The 3,709-nt window shown below is 29.2% G+C and overlaps 1 protein-coding gene across 2 annotated transcripts in view; it reads left to right on the forward strand.

Moving 5' to 3' along the window:
* The window catches only part of LOC131160245 (uncharacterized), a 94,807-nt gene extending 91,348 nt beyond the window's left edge, over window positions 1–3,459 (forward strand). Inside the window, exon 10 of one of the 2 annotated variants that reach the window (XM_058115686.1) lies at window positions 3,368–3,459. The gene's annotated coding sequence lies outside the window, so the exon portion shown is untranslated. Of the gene's footprint in view, window positions 1–3,036; window positions 3,267–3,367 lie in introns of those variants that run through there. The other variant, XM_058115685.1, reaches the window with a different exon arrangement.
* The last annotated feature ends 250 nt before the right edge of the window (window positions 3,460–3,709 follow it).

Here is a 3,709-nt window from a genome sequence, read left to right on the forward strand (position 1 = left end):
GGCTGGGGTGGAGGGAAACACGATGCTTAGAAAATAAAAAAGAAAATAAAAAAACAAATTGACGTCATGTCGTGAAATTTAAAAAATTTATGCATGCCTATTACATTAAACTAGTCAATGGCTCCATGGCTTTCTATTTTTTAAAAAAGAAATTGAAAGTTATTAGAAAAATATAAGGATATTTTGAAATAGTTATAAATAATTACAAAGGTATTTTAATTTTTAATATAATTATGAGTAATTATAAGAATAAATTTGGCATAGTTATAAGAGCATTTTGGAATTGTTATGAGCAGTTATAGGAATTTTTGGGATAATTATTAATAGTTGTATTAATAAATTTGATATTTTTAAAAAAAATTCAAAAAAGAATTTCCTTTACAATATTAGAGACACTCATTAAGTCATTAGGTCCATATAGATCTTTCAATTTATTATATTGATATGCATATCCGATTATTTAACATTTTATACATACTAGTTGGTGCTTGTACATTGTAAGTAAAAAAAATATTTTATGTATCTATAAATAATTTTATTTAAAAAAATCAAATTTTAGTGATAAGGCAAAAATTTTCTCAAATTGATATATTAATTAGTGCACATTTGACTTTTGAAATATTTTACGAAAATAATTTGTCCAGTAATATATACCAAGGATGAACAAATAAATTTTAAATTGACAACAAATTTTTGGCTCAAGCCTATAAATAAATGAGAATTATACCTCATCATACATGTTAAATTTTTGAAATATAAATTTTTTTAGCTGCCTTGGTAGGTGGAGTTCTTAGAATAAATCTTATATTGTCCTTTCTAATGAAGGTTTCAAATGTATATTTTTCAAAAAGAAAAACTAAGTTATGAAAAAAAAAATCAATACATATTAAAATGGATCAAGAATTACTTAAAATATTAAGTCAATGAGGGTGATTAGAGACAGAGGCTTGGTGTAATAATTTGAAAAAAAATTTATTATTAAAAAAATTAATTAATTAATTAAAAAATTAAAATTAAGAGTAATTATTGATTAGTTAGTTAATTAAATTTTATTAAATTAATTAATTAAATAAATAAATAAAAGGGAAAAAATTAAATTAAAATTATTTATTATTAATCAATTAATTAATTAAGTATTGTAAAATTTAATTTATTGAATAAATAATATGATGTATATATGAATATATAAGGATAAGATATATATATATAGGTTAAGTTAAAGTAAAGAAAAAAAAAAAGAAAAGAGAAAGAAGCTTACTCTGCATGTCTCTCTCTTAATCTTTCTCTCTGCAAATTCTCTCAGCTTCTCTCACATCCCCGCCTCTTGCCTTCGTCCTCCTGCTTTCTCTTTTTGATTTTGTCAGCCTAACGAGCGCCGATCGGAAAACAGAAGGTGTCGTTGGATTTCTAACTCTGCCACCGACATTTCTACTTAAGCGGATTTGTCGTGGGAGCGGCGTAGGTACCACTTCTGGGAAAAAGTATATTTTCCCTAATTTCTTAATTTCTTGTTAAATTTGTTGTTAAATCAACGATCAGACACCACCATGTGGTCCTAGTCGTGGTCGTCGTCATTTTAGTGTAGGTAATTTTTTAATTGGGGTTTTCTAAACTCTATTCCAAAGCGAGAGTGAGATTTGAGAAATTTGGTAATTTAGCTAAATTTAAGGGTATATTTATTTATTTAGAATTTATGAACCTAGAAAATATTAAAATAATATTTTTTTTAGGGTTGATTTAATGGAATTAGGATTTTTGATTCAGGATCTGAGTGAGCGCCGTAGGCATCTTTTCGGGATCCCTGTTGGCGTAGTTCAAGAAATCAGGTAAAGGGGAAATTTATATATTAAATCAGGTTTTCATGAATTAAAAATGATTAAGCGTTATTTATGTATATATGTTTTTATGTGAGTTTAAAATGTCAGCCATGAAATTTATGTTTTCTGAACCTAGGATTGTCGATATAGTTATGTATATGTGAAAGTGAACGAATGAAAGTGAAAATAATTTTTTGATGAATTAAATAAGAAATGAAATGTATTTTGAGCATATAAATGTTAAATGTGAGTTGGCTTATTTTATAAGAAATATGTATGAATTTTACTACTAAATTGTGTAGCATGAGAATCTGTGCAAATTATATGTTAAATGTATGAGATGCAGACTAAGTAAGTAAAGTAATGAGAATAAAATATGATATGGATAATGTTGCCTGTGTATGTTAAATGCAACCATGTAAAAATATGACAGCTAAAAGTCGAGTTAGCAGATTCTAACGCATTTCTATGTAGACTAACTGATGACGGCTAAAGAGCGGTTGTAGTACAAAGGAATGAAATGAAATGACGAGGAATGACGATGCAATGAAATGAAATGTAAAATGTGAATGATACAAATGGGAAAGAGTCACTTAAAGTGAAACATAAGAAAATGTTAAGTTATGAACATTAAAGAATGTGAATGATTGAATAACGATGGAAATAATGATGTATTATGATATTATAAGTATTTATGTATGTAAAACATGTTACGATTGGGCGAGGCATACTCTTCACCTGAGAGCTTGTTGAGTAAGGCGAATGCACTAGTAGCTTCAGATGTGACAGTAGCTGCATAACGCACTAGGGCAGAGGGAACCTACTTGTATGGGCGGGTAGAATTCCCTATCCTTAGGGCCTTTGCTAATAAACTGTTGTTGAATGCGTGAGTACAAAATTAAGTTAACACTTGAGGGCTTACTAAGTAAGGTGAGTGCTCTGGTATGCTTTAGTAGTGACCTTAGGGTTACCTAAGTATCAGAGCAGAGGGGTGCTACTTGTATGGGCGGGTAATCACCCCTATCCTTAGGTAATCTCGTGGGTAAACCTTTGCATGTGAATGCTAGGTTCAGAAAATGACTTTTAGTATTATGTTAATGATTTGCAAATATTATAAAATGATATGTATAATCTCATGATGGTCACACGCCGAGTTTAATATATTGTTTCTTCCCTTACTGAGATGTGTCTTACCCGAATATGAATTCATCTTTTTCAGGATTTCTTTGAGATTGAGCTTTGAAAGCTCGAGGTTTTTATAGCGTTATTGGGAATTAGGAAAAGGAAAAAGGTATATTTCTATGTTAATTTTGGAGAATGTAAATATTTAAGTTTTATGTCTTTATGTTTTAAGGCTATTGAGTAAGGAATGATTGTGAAAATACTGAATTGTTTTAGAAGTTATGTAGATTTATGGAAATGCAGGTGATGGATGGTTTATTATGGATTATAGTTAGAATTAGTAAACTCTGGTATTATGGTATATGGAGATTATGTTTATGTTCTCTGCTACGTATATGTTGATTATGGATTGTCAGGGATTTTAACAGGTATAACGCGCTGGACCCGAATTTAAGGATTTGGGGCTTTACACTTGGTGCCCTGGGCTCCTTGTTTAAGTAGAAAGATTCTTTTTCTTTACACCAATCGACATACGGGCTTGAGAGAAAGTACTCCTATCACAAGTATTAAATTAATAAGACTGCCTAATAGTTAAAGAATTAACTTGAAAGTTCCTAACTAGATAGGAAAATCTAAGAAATAATATTTAATTAAATGAGGAACATAAAATTCAAGTTTGATCATTTTGACTATGAAGGAAAGTTTTTCTTCACAATTGGATGTTCACATACTCTCCAAGTTATTCTGTAATCCATGGGCTAGAAAATTTG

The sequence above is a fragment of the Malania oleifera genome, chromosome 7 (assembly GCF_029873635.1).
Source record: "Malania oleifera isolate guangnan ecotype guangnan chromosome 7, ASM2987363v1, whole genome shotgun sequence".
In the NCBI taxonomy this organism is placed as follows: Eukaryota; Viridiplantae; Streptophyta; class Magnoliopsida; order Santalales; family Ximeniaceae; genus Malania; species Malania oleifera.